We start from the raw sequence: 25,573 nt of genomic DNA on the forward strand, positions 1-25,573 counted from the left end.
TGTCGACGTACTTTTCATGCCTGTCTTCTTAACATTTTTAAAGTAAAAGCTTTCTGGGTTTGTGACATTAAAACCTGTAAAACATGGAAATTTTCTATAGAATGTGTTAGAGCTACCTTTTGGAGAAGTTGGGCAATGTTCCCATTGAATATTAGTTAAAACATTTCTAGGGTTTGCTGATTTATGCAAATAATGATTAAAACAATACATTTCTTCATAATTTGACGAACCTTCTAAGTGTTCATGTTTTGCAAATTTTGCTGACATTTCTAAGTCTGCCATCATGTTATTAACAGTCTCAAAGTTCCAATCATCAGAAAATGTACTGGGTGAAACAAAGTCACTCAAGGAAACCTTAAATTGGTGTGGAATCTTCAGCAGTTCAACAGGGCCATAAATGTCATAATCAATTCTATCCCAAGCTATACCACCAGGTAGAGGAACAGCTGTGATGTTCACTGATGACAGGTCTCTTTGTTCACGATGAGATGATTTGTGCGGCTTCAGGAGCAAGTTGATGTTCTTACTTGCTGTGTCCATTTTAATATGTTTTCCATCTATCAGCTTTCCCAAACTTAAAACAAGAATGAGCAATAGTAGGAGATAAAATACACCTAACCCAATCCGAAATTCAACCCATGGTGAAACCAGATATGTTTTTGCAAGCTGGTGACCAAGTTCCGTTAATTGTTCCTTGAAAGTTTTGTTTGTTGGCGTTGTTTCAGGCTCACTGGGATCCTCAGAAAAGGTATCGAAGTTCATGAAATAGCCAGAGACATTTCTGTCAATAGTTGGTATTGCATCCGGATTATTTGAAATCGCTGGTGCTGCTTGTTCCCTTGACAAGTTTATATAGTCAGATGCTACATCATTGTAGACGGGAGTTTCTTGATGAACTGTTATTTGGGTTTCAAGAGGCACAAGTTCCATGGCTTTGTTGCATAGTCCTTCTTTTCTCACTGCAGATTCTTCAAAGGTGATGAGTCTTTCAATTTGAACCTCTTGGATGGTAGCAAGATTTGGTCATCTGCTACATCTTGGGAGTCCACTGGGCCTATTACTTATTATCGGCCACATTATGTGGTTTTACCAGGTCAATTGATACGGACCGGTTCTCCTTTCTTCCAGCAAGGGGCGGCAGTAACACTGTTCTTGATCCGTGGACTGCTAGTACAGGTACTGGTTTTCTGTAAGAAGGCCCATATACCTTCTTGTCCGCTATTTTCTCTCTGACCAGATCCCCAATCTTTGGAATCCAGACAGGTCTTGCTTGGGCAGGTGGTATTTCTCCAGTGGTCGTTGGCCTTTGTATGGGATTGCTTAGACCTCTTCGTGTTTCATTTAAGTCCTGCAAAAGAGCCAAACGATCTTTGATATAAAGGGTTTTTGTTCTACCACTGAAGTATGACAATCAAGGTCTTCAACCATCACTCTAGTACCAAAAAGGATTTCATATGGAGTAATTCCGCCCAGAGAATTTCTTGGCAGGTTATTAAGACTACGTTGGACACTTATTAGATGTTTGACTCACCCGTCACCCGAACCTAATAACCTACCTGTTATAGATTGCTTAATGTCACGGTTTTTTCTCTCCACAACTGAATTTCCCTCAGGATGGAATGGACTCAAAAACCGCAGTGCAACGCCCAAACTGGCCATGGCCTCCTTATAAGCCCGAGAGCTAAAAGCAGGACCCTGGTCAGAATGTAGCGTGCCAATTGCGTATGTGCCGATAAATACTCACAAATCTTTTATAACAATTCGGGTGTCAGCCGAGCGCTGAGGCCACATCCAAATGAATTTTGTCCTAGTATTTGTGGGACCGCTTTTGTCCATAGGGACGTTTGAGCGTGGATAGTCTAATGCTATCTAACAATGGTGTCTGTACTGGGCTGGCTACACTGTAGTCAGCAATCTGGTGGCGCTCCAAGCTGTGATCTCTGTAACAGTCATCACAATTAATTCTGAATTCGTAAATGTGGGCTTTCATTCCTGGCCACCACTACATCTCTTGTAATTCTAATAGAGATTTTGAGATCCCTTGATGTATCAGACCCTCTCCCATAAGTGCCTCGTGAATCAGAGTACCTCTCTTATTCCTGTTTGGGATTACCCTATCCCCCACTCCAGGGATTCGAGCAAAAGGAATGGAGTTTGCGTCAATTATGTATGTATACTCGAGTGGGTAGGTTAGAGGTAACGCAGCTCCGCTGTCTTTGCTTGTAGCATTGACAGCGAGCAGGGTTTCACCATCTAATTTTGTTTTTGAATGAGTGATTGCAGCTACGGAAGCCGTTTGCACAGCTGACTTTGCGGCTTCATCAGTCAATGAGTTCCCTTCAACGTGAAAGCCATCATGCTGATGACTCTGTGTATGGATCACGTGAGTCTTTTGTAGTTCTATCTGCAAAAGAACTACTTGTTCCCAAAGCATTTTATGCTTGATTGTGCTACCTTTTGCGTCTTTAAATCCATTTTGAACCCAGTTCTGCAGATATTCATTGTAAGACTGGATGCAGTAATACGAATCGCACACTATGAGTGTGGGGAATTCGTGATCGGTATTTTCAAGCGCCATCTTGAAAGCCTGTAGTTCAGCTCGCTGAGCTGTACTGTCTCCTAGGGATTGAGTTTTTGTAACCATAGGTCGGAATTTACATCGCGGCAGCGACCTTTAACAATCGCTCCCGCAGCACTGTAAGCTTATTTACCCCCAATTGCGGGCTGTGCTGATCCGTCTGTATATATTATACAGCCGTAATGTTCTAGAGGCAGAATCTCAGTGGGCAGAGGACATTCTTGTTCATATTGGAGAAATTCTTGTGTCTTCAAGTAAGGGTCTAAAACGTATGCAACGTCTGTTGCAGCAGGAGAATTAACCCATTGTATCCATCTCGGATGTAGAGGTTTTGCATTTGGAATGCTTGCCTTCATCACTGCCTCTAAGGCAGGTACAGGAGTAACGACTTTTATGCATTTTCCCTGCGCGAGGGTTTTCTCTTTTGCTATCGCAGTTTGAGCCGCTGTCAGAATTTTTTCTGTTGAAGTGAATTTCATTTCAGCTTGTGTGTACAAGTGTGATTTGTAGGCTCTTGGTACCTTTTCACCTTCATTAAAGGTTAGGTATGTATATCCGCATCTCCCTGGGATGATCCGGATTACAAGGTTGAGTTCATTTAAGCGTGTCTGTGAATGTGTTGTTGCCAACATGTCTGTTTGCACTGAACGAAACATTTCTGTGTGTTTCTGAGTCCAATAAGTAGGTTTGAATTAAGGTTTGATTAATTCGTAGAGAGGTTTAACCCTTTCTGCGTAATTTAGAATGTAAGTTCTTCAGAAATTCTGAAATCCTAGAACTGACTGCAAGTTTGTCAATGATTTTGGAGGTTCGAGCAGTGCACATTTTTCTAAAACGTTTGCTGCCAGGCTTTTGCCTTCACCTGAAAGTTCATATCCTAAGAATAGGACGTTGAGGTGGGCAATTCTTGATTTTTTGAAGTTGAAATTATACCCTTCAGAGGCGAATCCAGGTATTATGGTGTTTACCCTGGTCAGGTGCCTGTCCAAGTCATTGACAAATGATAATGCCTCATCATCGTACGTTTGTGGTAACTCTGTTACTCTGGCTGAAAATAACCCCGGACTGTTCTTGAATCCCTGGGGGAGACAACAAAAGTGTTGTTGTGTCCCCATTATTGAGAAAGCTGTCAAATACCTTGTGAAGGTGGGGATGCCGCGGGCTGGATAATCAGGCAAGGAGGCCGGATATAGTGGGCTATGCCGGTATTTATTAAACAGAAATGTCAAGAAACAGGAGGGTCTACAAAAAACAAAGAGGTCCAAGGAGAATCCGGGTCCTTCTTTGGGGCTTGGGTCCGGTTCCTTTCTTGGGGTCTTGTGCTGGGTCAGGCGTCGGGGATGAACCTCGGAGAGCAAACAAGAGAACAAGGTACCGTTAGTCCAGGTGGGGACTTCGTGAGTCTGCATTCGGGCAGTGCGGAAAGGAGAGAGAACCGCGAGGAAAGGAGGTATTGGGAAAAAGGGGGGGGGGGGAGACAAAGGAGAGGAATACAGTGAAAGAGTGTCAGATGCGTACGTGAGGGGGAGAAGGGCTTTTTACAGTGAGGGTGCTTTACATACAGCTATACAGTGCAGTCGCTACAGGGTTCGTGCCTAAGAGAGAGAGATATATATACACGTTGGATACAATGAGGTTTACGGGTACTCACATGGTCTGCCGCAACTCTCCAGTGAGTCGCGGCGCTCTTCAGCCACCTCCAAAGGACTCCACCAATCTTCCGACCACACGTCTTCTTCGGGGTTCGCCTCTTCTCCGTCTTCTGCGCCAGTCCGAGTGTCCTGCCACGATGCTCCGACGGCGTTCTGGGCGTTGTGTTCGGTTTTCACTGGTTCTGCCGCTGCCTCAGGGGTGGGACTTCCGGGGTCGGAACGGAGTGCTTCCTGTCGACGGCGGCCGCTGGTTGGTTCCTGTAATACAGAGAGGGGCGGGGGACTCCTAGTCATGGTTACCGCTCCAGAAATGTTGCGAGTCACAGGAGAATGGCCGAAAGGGCTTGTGTCCGGCACCCCAGATATCGGTAAGGGTCTAGGGGGGTCCAGTCCTGGCGGGGGAGATAGCGGTACCGGATCACATCCCCTTCCCCTGGCTGTCCTTCCTGTACGGGTTGAGGAGGAGGGGTATCGGGATAAGAAATCAGCATTGCCCTGCTCTGTTCCCTTCCGGTGTCGAGTATTGAAGTGGAAGGGCTGGAGAGACAGGAACCAGCGGAGGACCCGGTCGTTATGTCCTTTATTCCGGGCCATCCACTCCAAGGGGGCGTGGTCTGTTTAGATGGTAAAGTCTCGACCCTCCAGGTAGTACCTTAGGCTCTCGATGGCCCATTTGATTGCGAGTGCTTCTTTCTCCACTACAGCATAGTTTCTTTCTCTGGGGAACAGTTTCCTGCTGAGGTATAGGATATGCCTTTCATTCCCTAAGTCGTCCTTTTGGGATAGGACCGCCCCCAATCCCTGGTCAGAGGCATCAGTCTGCAGAATGAAGGGCAGGGAATAGTCAGGGCTTACCAGGACAGGGCTGGATGTTAGTGCTCCCTTCAGGTCGGAAAAAGCCTGCCATAAGAGGGGTGTGGGTTCTTTCAGGGCAAGTTCGGTGTGGGTGGATTTCCGCAGGAGATCCGTAAGAGGAGCTGCTCTCTGAGAAAAGTTGGGAACGAATCTCCGATAATAGCCCAGGAGGCCAAGAAAAGCTCGGAGGTCCTTTTTCGTTTGTGGAAAGGGAAGGGTCTGGATAGCTTCGGTTTTGGTTTTCTGGGGTCTGATCAGGCCTTCACCCAAAAGGAAACCTAAGTACTGGACGGTTTGTGCAGCAAGGGTGGTTTTGGCGGGGTTAATGGAAAGACCAAAAGAGCCTAGGGAGGAAACAACATCGTTTAGATGCACTAGATGTTGCTCCCAGCTCTCGCTGTAGATGACAATGTCGTCCAGATAGGCCCCAGCATACAGAGAGTGTGGACGTAGGACCTGGTTCATGGCTCGCTGGAAGGTAGCGGGGGCACCGTGAAGCCCAAAAGGCATGACGATGAACTGAAATAACCCCTCAGAGGTAGAGAAGGTGGTTTTCTTTTTATCTAGTTCTCTGAGGGGTATCTGCCAGTAGCCCTTGCAGAGGTCGAGGGTGGATATGTATTTGGCCTTCCCTAGTCTTTCGACCATTTCATCAACCCTCGGGAAGGGATATGTGTCGAATTTGGATACCTTGTTGACCTCTCGAAAATCTATGCAAAACCTGACAGACCCGTCAGGTTTCGGCACAAGGACAATAGGGGAATTCCAATCGCTTACTGAAGGCTCTTTGATCCCCACTTTTAGCTTGTCCTCGATCTCCCTTCGTATGACTGCTCTGCGAGCCTCAGGGACTCGATAGGGTCGCAATCGCACTACCTTCCCTGGTTCTGTTTCTATGGCATGTTCGGTGACGGTGGTCCGTCCCGGATAGGAGGAGAAGACCTCCTTCACGGTTGACAGGGCTTCTTGGAGTTCCCGGGTTTGTACCGTGGTCAAAGCGGGATCTAGGCAGGGGTCAAAAGGGAAGGAAGACGGCAGCCTGGACCCGGTTAGGACAGGACGGGGTCCTTCCCACTTTTTCAGGAGGTTCACGTGGTATATTTGGGACGTGCCCCTAGTGGGGTCTAGTTCAACCTCATAGGTAACCGGGGTTACCTGTCGCCGGATGGCATAGGGCCCTTGCCACTGTCCCAGGAGTTTTTGGTCGGATGAGGGCATCATCAGGAGGACTAGGTCTCCGATGGCGAAGACACAGGCTCGCGTGCCCTTATCATACTGTCTCTTCTGTGCATTTTGTGCTCTTTCTAAGTTCTGTTTGACTATTTCACGAATCTCCGCTAGATGGGTCTTCAGGTTGTCCACGTACTCGGGTAAAGGATGTGTGCGATCAGGTTCAGCTTTCCAGGTGTGCGATCAGGTTCAGCTTCCCAGGCTTCTTAAACCATGTCCAATAGCGTACGAGGGGGCTGCCCATACAACAACTCATAAGGGGAGTAGCCTGTACTGCTCTGAGTCTTACACCGTATGGCGAAGAGGGCCAGCGGTAATATTTCTTCTCACCGGTTGGCTTCTAACCCTAACAGTTTTTTCAAGGTCTGTTTTAGTGTGGCGTTGTAGCGCTCGACCAATCCGTCGGTCTGCGGATTGTACGCAGACGTCCGGATTTGTTTTATGCCTAGTCGGGCACAGACCTGTTTCATAAGTGACGAGACAAACGGCGTGCCCTGGTCAGTGAGGATCTCTCGGGGAAACCCTACCTGGGAAAACAGTGCTATAAGGGCTTTGGCAATGTTCTGTGCTGTGGGTTGGCGTAAGGGAATGGCTTCAGGGAAGCGTGTGGCATAATCTACGATGAATAACGCATAGCGACACCCGCTTCTTGAGTGTAGGAGGGGTCCTATGATGTCCATCCCTATCCTACTAAACGGAATATCAATGAGGGGGAGAGGTTGCAGTGGTACCCTAGGTGGCCGATAACGACTGTGTTTTTGGCAGACCGCACATTCGCCGCAGTACGTTTTAATGCACTGGTGGACGCCGGGCCAGTAGAACTTTTCAAGGACCGCCTGGCTGGTTTTCTCATCCCCGAAATGACCCCCTAACAGGTGGCTGTGGGCTAAGAAGAGGACTTTGTCTTGGAAGGGACCTGGGATCAGTAATTGTGGGTTCTGGTGTGCCCCTCCCTTTCGGTATAACAACCCCCTTTTCTTGAAAAAGTAGGGACCTACTTGCGTGGGGTCCTCATTGTCTAGGGCCCTTCCCCAAGCTTCTTGTAGGAGCGGGTCCTCTTGTTGCGCTGCTCTGAACTCCTGGTCGGTTTGCCAGGGATGTTCTTCAACATTCGTAGGATAGGCATTCTTCTCCTTTCTTTTCTGGCTTTTGGTTTTGCGCGGTTTGGGTTCCTTATCCGTGGAAGACAGACCCTGGGAACAGGGGGCCTCTTTCCACCACTGGGCTAGGGAGTCCGTAGTGTCCTGAAGGAGCTTAGGGAGTCTGGAGTAATCTCTCCCCAAGATGGCTTGTTCGGGTAATGCCGGCACAAGACCGACCGTGAGGTTGGTTCCTGGATCTCCGGGGTGCTGTACCCATATCTGGGTGGTGGGGTACTGTTTGGTGTCCCCGTGGACGCACTGGATGGCTACCATTCCTGTTGGGGGGCCCGCAAGGAGGGCCAGGTCTTGGGGACGGAGGACACTTTGGCGGCAGCCAGTATCAGCAAGGACAAGGACCTCCTGTCTGTCGATAGACACAGGACAATGAAACGGAGGGGGTGTAGCCCCCGGAGTGTGGCAGACATAGTTCCGTACCAGGCCTATTTCCATCGGTACTTCTTTCTGGGAGCATACGTGGGCTATATGCCCAAAGTTACCACAATTGTAACACTGAGGTCCGGGGTTGGGAGGACGGTACAGGATTGGTGAGGGCAAGAGGGGGGTAGGTTCTGGTCTCCGGGGTAACACAGGGCGGGGAGGTCGGGTGGCTGTTGCGTGGTGAGGCCTATGGATGGGTTCCTCCTTACTGCGTTGAAGTTCTTGGGCACGGCCATAGGCACAGGCCATTAGTCTCCAGGGTGAGCCGGGAATGTTGCCGTACCCATCTCTGTGTTGCTGGGTGTAGGGAGTTCAAAAACTGTTCAAGATAGATTTTCCCGAGGATGTCTTCTTTTGTGGAGGTCTCCAGTCTGAGCCACCTATTGGTGAGATCCTTGATCCGGAAGGAGAGGGCCCGAGGGTTTTCTTGGGGCCCTTCTTTGGCCTGTCTTAGCTTTATTCGGTATGTATCGTCGTCCACTCTGAGACGCTGCAAGATACACAGCTTTATCTCCGCATAGGGGTTATTGCCCTGGATGTTGGCCTGTTGGTAGGCAGCCTGCAAGTCCCCGGTCAGAAGGGGACCCAAATATTGGCCCCATCGCTCCACGGGCCAGTTGGCGGCCTGTGCCAACCTCTCAAAATTGGTGAAGAAATTGTCCGGGTCTTCCCCCGGGACATACTTCTGTAGAACCACGGATGGGAGGGAGGTCATCGGTCTAGGTTGTCCCAGGGCGTCGGTCAACTTGCCCATAGGTTGTTCATGCACGGTCCTTTGGCCTTTAAAGACATCATGCAATTGACCCCTATCATCCTCCGCGGTTTTCAGGAATTGTTCCATTAGTTTCCCCAGTTGCTCCTGGGACTCGGCCATTCTTTTCATGACGGCCTCCATGCTTCCAGCTAATCCCACTTCTGACATCACCTGTGAAGGTGGGGATGCCGCGGGCTGGATAATCAGGCAAGGAGGCCGGAATAGTGGGCTATGCCTGTATTTATTAAACAGAAATGTCAAGAAACAGGAGGGTCAACAAAAAACAAAGAGGTCCAAGGAGAATCCGGGTCCTTCTTCGGGGCTTGGGTCCGGTTCCTTTCTTGGGGTCTTGTGCTGGGTCGGGCGTCGGGGATGAACCTCGGAGGGAAAACAAGAGAACAAGGTACCGTTAGTCCAGGTGGGGACTTCGTGAGTCTGCATTCACCGACACCCGGGCAGTGCGGAAAGGAGAGAGAACCGTGAGGAAAGGAGGTATTGGGAAAAGGGGGGGGAAGGAGACGAAGGAGAGGAATACAGTGAAAGAGTGTCAGATGCATACATGAGGGGGAGAAGGGCTTTTTACAGTGAGGGTGCTTTACATACAGCTATACAGTGCAGTCGCTACAGGATTCGTGCCTAAGATAGAGAGATATATATACACGTTGGATACAATGAGGTTTACGGGTACTCCGACGGTCTGCCGCAACTCTCCAGTGAGTCGCGGGCGCTCTTCAGCCACCTCCAAAGGACTCCACCAATCTTCCGACCACACGTCTTCTTCGGGGTTCGCCTCTTCTTCGTCTTCTGCGCCAGTCCGAGTGTCCTGCCACGATGCTCCGATGGCGTTCTGGGCATTGTGTTCGGTTTTCACTGGTTCCGCCGCTGCCTCAGGGGTGGGACTTCCGGGGTCGGAACGGAGTGCTTCCTGACGACGGCGGCCGCTGGTTGGTTCCTGTAATACAAAGAGGGGCGGGGGACTCCTAGTCATGGTTACCGCTCCGGAAATGTTGCGAGTCACAGGAGAACGGCCGAAAGGGCTTGTGTCCGGCACCCCAGATATCGGTAAGGGTCTAGGGGGGTCCAGTCCTGGCGGGGGAGATAGCGGGACTGGATCACATACCTGCTTTCAGGTGCAATGTTTTGACAGAAGAAACCGTTTGAAATATCTAATGTTGTTTTATATTTTTTGCACACAATGTTATTCATCGGTGCTGCACTGTGTGCATTTTGTACTGCAAAGGTTTTACAGCAGTAATTTAAATGTCAGTAGTCCAAAACTAGACAATATGTATCATCTGGTTTGGAGACTGGAAACAAAGGATTGTTAATGGTCGAGGTGCATGTTTCAATCACCCCTTGGAATTCAAGTTGATCTAGGATCTCCCTGACTTGTTTCTTTGATTCTTGTTAAACCAGAAACTGCTTCTGAGCAGTTGGTTGTTTTTTTAACTGGATTTTGTGGTGAGGAGAATCCTCATGCCATCCCACATCATTTTTATATGATGCTGGAGCCTGGGCCACAGACCCTTTTCTGACATAGGTGTATTTTTTATGAATAGGAATATGATTTGAGAAGTCTGGCATCATGATTTCTTCGACATGTGGGCACTCCCTGACAAATTCAGGTGGCCAGTCTTTTTCAGTGAGAAGGATGTCATAACCCTTAGATAGTTTTTCCCAAAAGAGTGCTTTTATTTTCCTAGTTATATTCCCCTCTATTCGGAGTGTTACTTCATATAACTTATGTGGTACACTAACCCTGGTATCTGCAGTTTCAACCTGAATGCATTCATTCAGGTCCACTGTCTCCAGATGATCCTTCAGGATCTTGCGAGCTATGGTAACCTCTGCTGCGCTGTCCAGCATTGTCTAGGCCCACTCCCCGTTCTTGAGTTGTGTCCTCAAGATCCTTGGCATGTCTGATTTTAAGACTTGCCACCTTCTTTTTGGTGAATTGAGTTTTCTTATTTTTTGGAATGTGTTGATCATCTTTGGACTTCACGCATTCTTCCTTGTGTTCTAATCGTCCTCTTCTTTTGGATTTCTGCGAGGAAGTCTGAAAGGTACGAGTGGAACATATATCGGTATCTTGATATCTATCAGGTTTTCTCAAATTATCCCTGTTTCTGAGGTTATACCTCTTTTCAGAGGCCTCCTTTTGAGCAGACCTACCTCTGGATTGGGAACGCTTCTCTTTAGGAAGTGTCTGTCTAGTATTTTCCCACTTCTTTTTAGGAGTGGTGAGATTGTTTTTAATAAAAAACTTTTCAGGATTTTCTGTTAGTTTGGGCTTTACTGGTTTCCCCCCCAAACTATCCCTACCTAGTTCTATTATTCTGGCAAGTTCATACGGTTGCTCAGTTACATCAAGTTCTTTTAGGTTTTGGCGGATTGCCACGGATGCTGCTTCACCTTTAATGTTAGCTAATAATATAGCTGAGACCTGTTTGAAATCTTTCAGTAATTTCATACCAAGATTCAAGCCAGGTTCTGGTCTGTATTCATTTTGAATCTGTTTCAGGAAGTCTGGTATTACCGCCATAGACGAAACACCATGTGTTTTTGTGTAGATTGAAGCAAAGGCTGTACCCCAAGTGTCATAGTCCTCCATGTGTGGTGCTATCCCCATTGGTAAACAGATTGTTAGAATCCTGTGTTTCTCATGAGGTGTACTATCGGGAAATACTGCCTCTATCTGAGTCATTTTTTGAGCTAACCAGAATGGAATTTGTTCCCTTTTTGCGGGCAATTTACCAATGACTGATTGTATAGTCTGTGGTGTAATTTTGTTTGTGTTCCCCTGATGAGGGGTGTGCTGTGGAATTCTTATAGCAGGTTAGACTGTTAGAGTCCGCATGACATATTGTACCAATTGTCTATGTATTTCTATTAATTGTTTTAGCTGAGCTAACAGTTCTTGACCTGTCATTTGTTCAATGTCAGGATGTGGTGTATAGCTGGCTAGTACCGACCATGTTGCTCCTGGTCTACCTAATGGACCGAGCCTGGTAATGTGATTTTGATGTTGTTGGGCGCCTTTAAACCAGAGCTGATGCTCTTGGTAAGTTAGTAGAATTTCAACGTCCTCAAAAGGAGCGTATTCGGCTGGAGGTTCCGCTATCCTGTAGAAGTGGAACACATGTGTTGTTGGATTTGCTTGCGGGAAGAGAATCCATGAATAGAATACCTCTGCCTGCCGATATTCGTGTGCCTCTATGATGTAAATTACCCTAGCACCTCTCGGTGAGAGGCCATTTTCTATAAGCTTTATAGCTATAGTTTTCCTTACATTTTCCGGGAGGATTATAGCATTCACGTCGTCTTCCTTAAACCCTGTGGTGTCAAAACCTGGTCGAGCAGTTCCAGCTCCACCGGCTTCGGTGATGTCGTTATTCGACATTGTTTAATGAAAGTTTGCAGAGCAAGTTTCAAGGAAACAAAGATTAGGTGCACAATATTTTGGAACGCTGTATCCTTTAACGTTGAATTAACCAAAAACTAATACACAGGATTTTTCGTCCTACTCAGTTATGGTGGATTTTTTATCCTTTAACCCACTCCAGACGTCTATTGGAGCATTTTATGGGATAAAGGGGTCTCTGTGAAAAGCACGACTAAGTTATTCTAGTATCTAGCGGTAAATTAGTGCCTTACCAAACGTTGGGCGCCATGTAGTGTAGTTCCTATATTCCCAATAGGCTCTGCGCATTGGAATTATATATACTATAGATCTGACGTAGGACTTATGTCTACTAGGTCGCTATCAAATATATTACACGTAATTGTGAGTGCCAGCTAGCTCAGAGGTCACTAGAACCTTTCTCGAGTTCACAAGAAGGGATTTAGTTTCTGACAACTGCATAAACATGACAACTTTGTTTCCCCAAGATAAAACTGATCTTCAGAGTCGGGAAAACAATAGATAGATATTTCACTCAGTCAATCGTGCATGCTTCGTTTCACCAGAGGTGCAGAGAAATAGAGAGACGGGCGTTTTCAATAAAAGGATTCATTGAACAGTCTTCTTTCTCAAGCATAAGAAATGAACTGCTACAATCGTAAAACTGTTTGCAAAATATAATGCATACAGTAAAAAGAGTAGAATAAAATAATACTGTAAGAGCATTGTATGGTTCCTAAACCTTAGATAAATACATACATAAATAACAAAGGCTAAAAAGTACTCAACTGGTGCTTCTAAAATACGCCTACCGCGATGTACCTAACCTAAGCTTAGTACGAGGGAAGAAGTAAGTGAGGTGTAGTATAAATGTAGTATCCTTTGCCAAGAATCTGTCCAAGATTTCTCTTAAGGTCTAATCAGCTCCGTACCTTGATTTGGAATTAAGAAGGTCAGGCTCAGGACTCGATTTCCCAACAACCCGCAAGGGTAGCTTGGAAACACTGGAGCTGGATTTCTCGGCAGGAGAAAAGACAGCGTCTCTCTCAGTGCGTCTGCTGGAGGGTCGGCTTCCTTCGGCACTTGCAGTAGCAGGGCATGTCAGGCAAGTAGATAGTTGAACTGCTCCAAACTACTGTGTGTTTGCTATGGCAAGTGTGGTACCAAGTTTGACGTAGAGGTGGACATAATAACGTCATCAAAGAGTCCCCGTTCTTTAAAAACTCCATGAGTTCTTGGACAAGTCAGTTTTCGAGCAAGGGGAAGTCCCTAGCTGTTGAAGCCGAGTTTTCCAAGAAATCGTTGTAGATTTTCGGAACTAGTGGAAGTGGCCCTGCCGTATTTAGACTGCATGAGCTATGTCTAAATATAGTTATGATTTATATGCCTATATAAGGATATAGTGATTTAAACCTATATAAGGGCATGTATCAGGAAAATTACAATAGGGTCCTAAAATGTTACACAACAATACTTCTTTTTCCCCACTCCAACATTTGTATGTGTATGGTAATTCCCAGATTGACTTTATCTATTCCTTACCCAACCTTTCATACACAGCAACTGGTATATGTTTCAAGAAGTATTGACAATTGAAAATTGTGACAGGCAGAGTGATTATCCAGTGTATTATCCATTCTGTTGCAGGTTTTTTCAAAAACTGTTAATGGTAATCTTGACAGTTTTTCAATGCTCAGCACCGTATAGTCTGCTCTTCTTTGTGCCAGAGTGATTTGTTTATCTGGAAGGTTAAATACGGAAAACAATGATGTGGTGTTGATTAGAGGCCATGGCACATATCCAGAACGAAGATTTTGCAACGTCTTGCCTAAAAGCATTACGGAACGTAATTGACACTGTCCATGCTGTAGCATGAGCAAGTCCTGTTCCATTATGTCAATGGTAGAGGATACTATGCTGTCCAAAGAATAAATTCTGGATGACAGGGTTGTTAACCCATTGTTCACTACATAGAGTGCTTTCTCTAAATTAATACAATCAATTTCTCATATTCTTTCTGCAGTCTCTGCCTGTGTCGCTTTCCAAGCTTTATTATAAATGGTATATACCTGCGTATATGAAATGTTTATGACGTCGTTTCGTAGGACCTAGTAAGAAGTCCCTTAAATCAACACCATCATTAAGTAAAGATAGGTGTTGTTTAACCTCTGTCAGTGTAGATTTTTGTAGCCACTCAAGGCATAGTTTTCCTACACTGTATGTTGTTATTATCCCTGGATGCTGTCTCTGGACATATCTTGGATCTGGCCTAGTTACTGTAAATCCTTGTGTCTTGTTCAGGAGTCTATCTTTACAGTTATTCGTGTCTGTGGGCCAGATTAACCATTTTTTCCAATCAGGATCAGTTCTGTTTGTAAGTAAAATAGTTTTTATGGCGACCCCTCCCTCTGAAGTGTTTTTACTATCAGGTGTATGTGTAGGTATGGACGGTTTGTTAAAATCTTTTTTCTTGGCCAGGCCAAGGCAGGATGTCTGTTGTACAGTATCATTCAAACACATTATTTGTTCAGGGATAATGCAGGCTCGAAATAAAGCTTCTATTCCCTGCACCTGCCAGTCTCTTGAGCCCCAGACAGTTGTTGTTTCTATATTGTCACTCCAAAAGTCGAAGCCTAATGAGGACAGCTGGGCATATAAGGCTGCTCAATACATTTGCTTTGTATTGGTTAACATACTTTTCATTCCTGTCTTATTACCATTTCTAAAGTAAAATGTCTCCGGATTTGAGACATTAAAACCTGAGAAGTATGCAAACTTATCATAGAATGTTTTTGAGCTACCCTTTGGTGGCATTGGACAATGTTCCCAATTGATTGAAAGTATAAACATTTCTAGGGTTTGCAGATTTGCGCAAGTAATGATGGCCATAATGATTATAACAATACATTTGTGCATAATCTGATCAAGCTTCTAAGTATTCAAGTTTTGTAAATTTTGCAGACATCTCTAAATCTGACATCATATTATTAACAGTCTCAAAGTCTCAATCATCAGAAAACGTGCTGGGTGAAACAAAGTCACTCAAGGAAATCTTAAATTGATGTTCAACAGCTCTGCAGGGCCATAGATGTCATAATCAGTTCTGTCCCATGCTTTACCCCCAGGTATAGGAATGGCTGTGATGTTCACTGATCTCAAGTCTCTTGGTTCACAATGAGATGATTTGTGCGGCTTCAGGAGCAAGTTGATGTTCTTACTTGCTGTGTCCATTTTACTGTATCTTCCATTTATCAGCATTCCCAAAGATAATACCATGATTAGCCAAAGTAGAAGAAAAGTAACGCCTAGCATAATCCAAAATTCACCCCATGGTGAACCCATATACGTTTTTTCAAGTTGCTGAAAAAGTTCTGTTACATGATTTTTAAAAGTTTTATTTGCTGGCGTAGTTTCAGGCTCACTGGGATCCTCAGAAAACGTATCAAAGTTAATGAAATAGCCAGAGGCAGTTATGTCAATTGTTGGAATTGCATCAGGATTTTTTGAAATCACTGGAGCTACCGGATCCTTTATCATGTTATTATATTCAGATGCTACATCATTGTAGATAGGAGTCTCTTGACGAACTGTTATTTGGATCTCAAGAGGCACATGTTCCATTGCATTATTACTTAGTCCTTTGTTCTGTGCTGCAGAGTCTTCAAATGTTATCAGTCTCTCAGTCTGAACCTCTTGGATAGTAGACATATTTGGTCTTCTGCAACATCTTTGTAGCCCACTGGGCCTACTACTTATTATCGGCCACATGATGTGGCTTGACCAGGTCGATAGATATAAACCTGTTTTCTTTTCTTCCAGCAGGGGGCGGCAGTAACACTGTTCTTGATCCATGGATTGCTATCAGAGGTACTGGTCTTCTGTAAGAAGGCCCAAATTAATTCTTATCCGCAATCTTTTCTCTGACTAGATCCCCAATCTTTGGAATCCAGACAGGCCTTGCTGGGACAGGTGGTTCTCTTTCAGTGGTCGTTGGCTTCTGTATTGTGTTGCTTTGACTTCTCCTTTTCTCATTTAAGTCCTGCAAAACAGCCAAACTGTCTTTGATATTGAAGGGTTTTTGTTCCATCACCGAAGTGTGACGATCGAGGTCCTGGACAAGCATTCAAGTACCAAAAAGGATTTCATATGGAGTGATTCCACCCAGAGAATTTCTTGGCAGATTATTTAGACTACGTTAGACACTTATTAGATGTTTGACCCACCCGTCACCCAAGCCTAATACCCTAGCTGTTATAGATTGCTTTATGTCCCGGTATTTTCTTTCCACTACAGAATTTCCCTCAGGATGGAATAGACTTGAATGCCGCAATGCAACGCCCAGATTGGCCATGGCCTCCTTGTAAGTTTTGGAGCTAAATGCAGGACCCTGGTCAGAATATAGCGTGCCAACTGTGTATGTGCCGATAAAGACTTGCAAATCTTTTATAACAGTTTGGGCGTCAGCCGAGCGCTGAGGCCACATCCAAATTAATCTTGAGCAGGAATCCACTGCGACCATGATATATTTATAGTTACCATACCTCTGTAAGGGACCACAGTGGTCCAGGTAAACACATGCTAATGGTTTATCTAAAATCAAATGGGGCGTCTGCGCCGGGCGTTTCACTGTCGAAACTTTCATTTTCTGGCGGATTTCACATTCCAAAACATAGTTTCTGGTCTGTTTCCTCATGCGCGGCCACCAGTATCTTTGTTTTAATAATGACACTGTGGCGGAAACACCTGTGTGTGCAGAGGCGAGCTCTTCATGTGCTGTTAAAATTAGTCCTAATCTATATTCCATGTTTGGAATTACTTTATCCCCACTCAAGGTTTTTGAGCAAAAGTAACATTATTTACATCAGTTCTATATGAGTACTTGAGTGGAAAGCCTTTTGGTAATGTTTTACCGCTGTCTTTATTGGAAGCGGTGAAAGCCTGCATTATTTCGCTGTCTATTTTTGTTTTTGAATGAGTGATTGCAGCTACGGAAATCGTTTGCACAGCTGCCTTCGCGGCTTCATCAGCCAATGAATTCCCTGCAACGAGAACGCCATCACGCTGATAACTCAGTGAATGGATCACATGAGTCTTTTGTAGTTCTTTCTGTAATTGAACTACTTGTTCCCAAAGTAACTTATGCTTGATTGTGCCACCTTTTGCATCTTTGAAACCGTTTTGAACCCAGTTCTGCAAGTATTAATTGTAAGGTTGAACGCAGTAACACGAATCACACACTATGAGTGTGGGGAATTTGCGATCGGTATTTTCAAGTGCCATCTTGAAAAGCTGTAGTTCAGCTCGCTGAGCTGTACAGTCTCCGAGAGATTGTGTTTTTGTGACCATAGGTCGGAATTTACCATTGCCCCAGCGACCTTTAACAATCGCACACGCAGCACTATATGCTTGTTTACCCCAAATTGCGGGCTGTGCTGATCCGTCTGTATAAATTATACATTATTACTATTCTTGAGGAAGAATCTCAGTGGGCAGAGGACATTCTTGTTCGTATTGTAGAAATTCTTGTGTTTTCAAGTACGGGTCAAAAATGTATTCAACATCTGTTGCAGCAAGAGAGTTAACCCATTGTATCCATCTTGGATGTAAAGCCTTAGCATTCGGAATGCTTGCTTTTGTCACTGCCTCTAAAGCAGGTACAGGAGTAACAACCATTATGCGTTTACCCTATGAGAGAGCTCTCTCCTTTGCTACTGCAGTTTGAACCGCTGTCAGAATTTTTTCTGTTGAAGTGAATTTCATTTAGCTTGTGTGTACAAGTGTGATTTGTAAGCAATTGGTACCTTTTCACCTTCATTAAAGGTTAAGTACATAAGTCCCCATCTTCCTGGGATTATTCTGATTACAAGGTTGCGTACGTTTACGCATGTCTGTAAATGTGATGTTGCTAACATGTCTGTTTGCACTGAACACAAAATTTCTGTGTGTTTTTGAGTCCAATTAGTAGTTTTGAAATCAGGTTTCATCAATTCGTAGAGAGTTTTTGGAGGTTGGAGCAGTGCACACTTTTCTAAAAAGTTGACTGCCAGGCTTTTGCCTTCACTTGATAACTCGTATCCCAAGAATAGGACGTTGAGGTGGGCAATTCTTGATTTTTTAAAGTTGAATTTGTTCCCTTCAGAGTCGAATCCAAGTATAATTGTATTCACTCTGTTCAAGTGCCTGTCCAAGTCATCGTCTGTTAGATAGATGTCATCGACATAAGATAATGCCTCATCATCGTACGTTTGTAGTAACTCTGTTACTCTGGCTGAAAATAACCCGTGAACTATTCTTGAATCCCTGGGGGAGACGACAGAAGTGACGCTGTGTCCCCATAATTGAGAAAGCGGTCAAGTTCCTGCTTTCAGGTGCAATGTTTTGACAGAAGAAACCGTTAGAAATATCTAATGTGGTTTTATATTTTGTACACACTATGTTATTCATTAGTGCTGCACTGTATGCATTTTGTATTGCAAAGGTTTTGCAATAAGAGTTTAAATGTCTGTAGTCCAAAACTGGATGATATGTATTGTCTGGTTTGGAGACAGGAAACAAAGGTTGTTCATTGACGAGGTGCATGTTTCAATCACCCCTTGGTATTCAATGTGATCTAAGATCTCCTTGGCCTGTTTTTTAGCTTCTTGCTTAACTGGATACTGCCTCTGTGCAGTTGGTTGAGTCTTTAACTAGATTTTGTGGTGAGGGGAATCCTCATCCCATCCCACATGATTTTTATATAATGCTGGTGCCTGGGCTACAGCCCATTTTCTGGCATATGTGTATTTTGAATGAATCTTAATGTGATTAGAGAAAGCTGGCATAATGAGGTCTTCGCCATGTGAGCACTCCATGATAAATTTTTGTAGCCAGTCTTTTTCAGCTGGAAGAATGTCATAACCCTTAGAGAGCTTCTCCCAAAAGAGTGCTCTTATTTTCCTAGGTATGTCCCCCTCCATCCGGAGCGTTACTTCATATAACTTATGGGGCACACTAACCGTGGTATCAGCTATTTCAACTTGAATGTACTTATTCAAGTCCACTGTCTCCAGATAATCCTTCAAGAACTTGCGTACTATGGTGACTGCTGCGCTGTCCAGCATTGTCTGGGCCCACTCCCTGTTCTTGAGTTGTGTCCTCAAGATCCTCGGCATGTCTGATTTTTAGACCTGCTTCCTTCTTTTTGGTGAAATGGGTTTTCTTATTTTTTGGAACGTGTTGATCATCTTTGTCCTTCACATGTTCTTTCTTATGTTCTGACCGTCCTCCTCTTTCCGATTTCTGTGAGGAAGTCTGAAAGGTACAAGAGGAATCAGTATCTTGATATATATCAGGTTTTCTCAAATTATCCCTGTTCCTGAGGTTATACCTCTTTTCAGAGGGCTCCTTTTGAGTAGACCTTCCTCTGGACTGAGAACACTTCTCATTAGAAGTTTGTTTAGTATTTTCCCACTTCTTTTTAGTAGTAGTGAGAGTGTTTTTAATAAAGACCTTTTCAGGACCATGTGTTTTTGTGTAAATTGCAGCAAAGACTGTACCCCAAGTGTCGCAGTCCTTCAGGTGTGGTGCAATCCCTATAGGTAAACAGATTGTTAAAATTCTGTGTTTCTCATGAGATGTACTGTCAGGAAATACTGACTCGATTTGAGTAATTTTTTGAGCTGTCCAGAATGGAATTTGTTCCGTTTTTGCAGGCAATTTACCAATGACCGATTGTATAGTCTGTGGTGTTATTTTATTTATGTTACCCTGGGGTGGGGTTTGTTGTGGAATCCTTATAGAAGGTTGGACTGTTAGTGTCCGCATGACATATTGAACAAATTGTCTATGTATTTTAATTAGTTGTTTTAGTTGAACTAATAGTTCCGCATCTGACATTTCTTCAATGTCAGGGTGTGGTGTATAGCTGGCTAGTACCGACCATTTTGCTCCTGGTCTACCTAGTGGACCGAGCCTGGTAATGTGATTTTGATGTTGTAGGGCACCTTTAAACCAGAGCTGGTGCTCTTGGTATGTTAGTGGAATTTCAATGTCCTCGAAAGGAATTTATTCCGTTGGATTATCCTCTACTTTGTAGAAGTGAAACACATGCGATACTGCATTTGCTTCAGGGAAGATTATCCATGAATAGAATACCACTGTCTGCCGATATTCGTGTGCCTCTATGACAAAAGTTACCCTACCACCTCTTGATGATAGGCCATTTGTTATAAGCTTTATAGTGATGGTTTTCCTTATGTTTTCCTGGATGATTATCGCATCCGGGTCCGTTTCTTGGAAACCTGTAACGTCTAAACCCGGTTGGTTTGCAGTTGCTGCAGCTCCACCGGTTGCGTTATTGTCGCCGTTATTCAACATTGTTTAATGAAAGTTGCAGAGCTTCAAGGAAACAAAGATAAGGTGGAACACTGTATCCTTCAACGTTGAATCAAACCAAAAACTAATACATAGGATTTTCGTCCTACTCAGTAATGGCGGATATTTTATCCTTTTACCTACTCCAGACGTCTATTGGAGTCTTTTTTGGGAAAAAGGGATCTCAGTGAAAAGTACAACTGAGTTACTCTAGTACCTAGCGTTAAATTAGTTCCTTACCAAACGTTGGGCGCCATGTAGTGTTGTTCCTATATTCCCAATAGGCTCTGCTCATTGGAATAACATATCCTATAGATTTGACGTAGGACTTATGTCTACTAGGTCTCTATCGAATATATTAGACTTAATTGTGAGTGCCAGCTAGCTTAGAGGTCACTAGAAACGTTCTCGAATAAACAAGAAGGGATTTAGTTTCTGACAACCGCATAAACATGACAACTTTGTTTCCCCAAGAATAAAACTGATCTTCGGAGCCGTGGAAGCAATAGATAAATATTTTACTTAGTCAATCGTCCATGCTTTGTTTCATTAGAGGTGCAGAGAAATAGCAAGACGGGTGTTTTCAATAAAAGGGTTTTTATTGAACAGCCTTCTTTCTCAAGCAAGTAAAGTGAACTGGTACAATCGTAATACTGGTTGCAAAGTATAATGCGTACAGTAAGAAGAGTATTATAAAATAATACTGTAAAAGTATTGTATAGTTTCTAGACCATAGATGAATACATACATAAATAACAAAGGACAAAAGTACTCAACTGGTGCTTCTAAAATACGCCTACCCCAATGTACCTAACCTAAATCTAGTACGAGGGAAGAAGTAAGTGAGGTGTAGCATAGGTTTAGTTTATCTTTGCCTAGAATCTAACCAAGATTTCTCATTGGGTCTAATCAGCTCTGTACCTTTGTTTTAGAATGAAGCAGGTCTAGTATCTCGGTCTCGGGACTCGATTTCCCAACACCCGCGAGGGGAGCTTGGAAACACTGGAGCTGGATTCTCAGTGAGAGAAATGTAAATGTAAATGTCGGAATTTGTAAAGGGCACAGCTACATCCACCGGAGGTGTCCCGGCGCTGTCCGTATACCGCTTAGGAACCCTTCCTGGCTTTCCTGGGAAATGTCCACTCCTGGGCACCCCCCAGGTGCAGCCAGGCATCCCAGCGCTTTTGGGGCCGTTGTGGAGACTAAGCAAGCTATTGCCCAGAGTTGCAGCGTAGGACCCATGATCAGAACAGGCACTGAGGCGAGAATATCCAGTCAGGGGAATTAATGAGCCGGAGACCCACCGAGGCGGGAATCGAACCCGGTCCCTGGCCCGAGCTCTGCATCAAGGTCTGCCTGCTCTAACCATTGAGCCACACTTCTCCACATAAGAAAGGACAGCTTCTCTGTCAATGCTTCAGCTGGAGGGTCGGCTTCCTTCCGCACTTGCTGTAGCGAGCAGTATCGGGCAAGAAGATAGTCGAGCTGCTCCGAACCACCGTGTCCTTGCGAGGGCAAGTGTAGGCATATTTATACCTTGAAGGTGTCTAGATTGATGTAAAATCAGCCATAATAACGTCATCAAAGAATTCCAAGGGAATGGTAGTTATTTGAAAACTCCATGATTTCCAGGTCAAATCAATATTCAAGCAAGGGGATGTCCCTGACTGCTGAAGCCGAGTTTTCCAAGAAATCGTTGTGGCTTTTTGGAACTAGTGGAAGTAGCCATGCCTGTATTTGGACTGGATGGGTTATGTCTAAATATGGGTATGATTTCTATGCCTATATACGGGCAAAGTGAATTATAGCTATATAAGGGCATGAATCGGTAAATTACGCTTGGATTCTAAAATGCTACACAACAATGGGAAGGGCAAACTGCCCCCCTGACAAATGCTGAAATGGGCTCTTGGGACCCAATCCCCTGGGGCACTACAGTAATTTCAGGGAAGGGGGCATGTCACCCACTTCCCTTACTCTTAAGATGCCCAGGGAACCCCATTCCTTGGGCCAAAAACACTTATTTTAGGGGAGGGGGCAAGGCCCCACTCCCTAAAGCCAAATGGGCCGCAGGACCCCAACTCTGTGGCCAAAGTCAAATTATGGGGGAGGTGGTGTCACTTGCCGCCTTCCTAATTGGAATTGGCCATGGAGAATGGGTCCTAGTGGTTTGGTCCCTGGGCTTGGATCCCTGGAGCCTAATAAGGCTCAGGGAGGAGGCCTGGTGGCCCTCCCCTTTTTTATTATATTTGGGTCTGGGGGATGGAGTCCCCTGGGCCTCATAAGGCTTGGGAAGGGGACTGCGTGTCTCTTCCCTTTGGACTTTTGACCCAATATGAGGTGCCTGGGGCCCAGGGAGGCTTTGAAAGGTAAGAAATGTGCCCCATCCCTTTTTTTATTGTATTTGACCCTGGGGATACGGTCTCCAGGGCCCATTAAGGCTCGGAGGTGGACTGAAAGCTTCCACCCCTAATATATATGCTTTGACCTCCGGGGATGAGGCTCCCGAAGTCCTACCTTATGCTGCACACGCCAAATGCTGTGTACAGTATGGAGTTGGCAGCCTGCTAGGGTTTGGACCACAGGGTCTGACGACAGGCCAAGCACTCTGGATAACCACCGGCTGCACAAGGCCAAAGGCTATGCACAGCTTGCGGTTGACTGCTTGCAGAGAGTTGGAAGCAGTCCAGGCTGCAAGACAGGTTATGTGGCTAATCCCACACCATACATGACCACAGGACATGCAGGGCCCACTTAACAATACTGCCAGCTCCCGCCCGCACTCATGATGGGTGCCAGCTGGGTAGCCTGCTGGATGCACGGAGGTCCTGGGGCTCGCCCCATGCCCTCAGCAAAAAATGAAACTGTAGGTGACCTGTTTGGGTCCGGAATACCCTCAAACATTGCTAAAAAAAAGAGGAAAAAGTGTATAGTAAATTAGTAGCCATAGCTGCACATTTATTATTAAGTGCTCCTAGCAAGGAGTGCCTCATAATGCCCTAGGGCATTGTGGAATAGTATATTTTCTTACTTTTGGTGCCCCTAGAAGAGGCCACCACCAAACATATTTAATGCTATGGGGGCTGCAGGAAATACTTCAACCCCCAAGCATCATTAAATCAAAACATTAAGTCTTCTGGGTCATTAAAGTCATGGGTGTTTACCAATATTTTCTAATGGACTTCTAGCTGGAGCTCTATGTCCTTCAGCTGGAGTGCAAGGCCTCTAAGTGGCTGTTTTTATGATTGAATTTTGTGGGCTGAAAATGTTATTTTTTAAGTTGATTTTTTTATCTTTCAATAAAACTTTATTAAACATTTTTCACAACAATCGATTTTATTAAACATTGCATTTTATGAATTCATAAAATACACATTTGATTATAGTTATTGCTGATTTTTGCCAAAAATAAGATATATGCTACGTTGATATGCCCACTCTCCTATAAAGCCAATAGGCTCACTTTTATATTTTGGTGTTGGGAGCCGGTGACAAAGTAAATAGTCTGTGTAAGTTAAAATAACACCTTTCATACTGTAACATCATATAGTCGGCATGTGGATGTTGGGTGCAGGGCCTGGCTGCAAGTTAGGCCCTGCCCGCAATTCAACTCCATGCTTGGTCTTTGGCGAGTGAGGGGTTTGGCGCCGGGTCTGGTCACTTTGGCCATGCACAGCTGGGTGAGGGTTGCTCCCAGGTGGTTAGGTGCAGGGCCTGTCACAGGCCAGGTTCTGCACCTAACCACCTGACTTTATGTTAAAAAACAGAGAAATTCACCAAAAAAAACTACGGTTAAAGTAAAGTTATAGCTAGTGTTAGAAATTGGGTTTTGGATTGAGGGAGGTGAAACCCTATGTCAAGTAACAACCATAATCCTTGTTAAGGTGAACCACAAAAGTCAAGAAATTAGCTGGTGCTTAACCCTCTGGTAGCTTGGCACAAAAGCCATCAGGCCTAACTAAGATTAGACCTACTGTGTTAAGTAGTTATGCTGTGTACAAACAATAATAAAGTGAAAGCACAACAACAGAAATCCCCCACATCAATAGAGTAAAAAAGGGTACATTTTAATAAATTATTTATCACCAAAATGACAAAACCAGTAGAACTGGAATTATTTCCAACGTTTTTATGAAAATCTAGCACCTAAAAGATCAAAACGCCAACCACAGACATCTAGTTGCTTGAGACGCAGCACAGTCGAAAGTTATGGCTGACCGCGATGGAGCACGGTTCTGATACAAGAGGTGAATTGGGCCCAGTTTCAGCTTACCTTTGGACTTAGAAGAAATTTTGAATAAAAATGTCCAAGAAAGTAAAGTTCAGCAGGGCAAGGCACCCGACGATGTCTGGGCAGAAGGCATTGTCACAGAGGAACTTCTGAACAAAGTCACAGTGATGATCTCTACATTTAGACTTTGTTACTTTTTTGGAAGTTGAAAATCTCCAGTGGGATGAACCAGCAGGCCTTAGCAGATAAAGGATCTTAAGGCCAGAAACCCCTTCTGAGAGGAGTCTCTGAACAGGATTTGCTGCTGAGAAGAATGTAGTGGGAGCTACCGCAATGTCAGCCCAACTGGCAATGCTCTTTGGCTGAATCAACGAGCAGGAGGATCCTGGTCTACGGTCAATTCTCAGAACACCTTTTGCCAGATAATTTTTTTAAGTCCCAAGTTTTGGGGTTTCGGCTGTTTGGGCACCTTTAACGCCACTTCCAAAGGTCTAGGATTGGGTAGGCAGCACTTGGGGGTGGGGGGGAGTACTCCCTTTATACAGAGTACAGATGCAGGGATCAAATTGTTAGAGCTTTGTGCCCCTGTAGCTCAGAACAGGTGGGCAGCCAATTAACCCTTGGAGTCATTCTGGTGGCCCTAGGCTCAAGCAGCAAGACAGTCCTCAAGCAGCAAGGCAGTCCTCTGAGGGTTGAAGGCAGGCTTCAAGTAACATGGAAGTCCTCTTGAAGTAGCAAGACAGTCTTCTGAAGTACAAAGCAGGCCTCAAGCAGCAGGGAAGTCCCCTAAAATACAAGGCAAGCTTCCTGAGTGTCCTCCACTGGTCCAGGAGTGAAGTTAAGTGTGTGTCTAAGTGCTAGTTTTATAACGGGTGCCAGCTTTGTAGTGAAAGAAACTTCTTGAGTTTTCCCCCCACATTGATCGGCGGTTCTACGCTGGA

Source organism: Lissotriton helveticus, chromosome 5_1 (genome assembly GCF_964261635.1).
Source record: "Lissotriton helveticus chromosome 5_1, aLisHel1.1, whole genome shotgun sequence".
Taxonomy (NCBI): domain Eukaryota; kingdom Metazoa; phylum Chordata; class Amphibia; order Caudata; family Salamandridae; genus Lissotriton; species Lissotriton helveticus.